Consider the following 225-nt stretch of genomic DNA (forward strand, 5'->3'; position numbering starts at 1 on the left):
ACTGTCTCCTTCCTCCTTGGAGCCTGGAAGAGAGAGAGGTGATGAGCAGGAGGATGCGAGAAGACAGGCGCCCCAGCGTGGCTTCCTTTCGTGGTCTCGGTGCTAATCCACTGTGGATCAGGACTTCCGATAAGTTACTCCTTGCTAGTAGACTTAGCAGACAGGACAGAAGAAAATGGTAGAGCAAAAGCTGGTGGTAGGGGGCCGGGGACATGACTATAAGGA

Source organism: Octodon degus, unplaced genomic scaffold, assembly GCF_000260255.1.
Source record: "Octodon degus isolate 3935 unplaced genomic scaffold, OctDeg1.0 scaffold00072, whole genome shotgun sequence".
NCBI lineage: Eukaryota > Metazoa > Chordata > Mammalia > Rodentia > Octodontidae > Octodon > Octodon degus.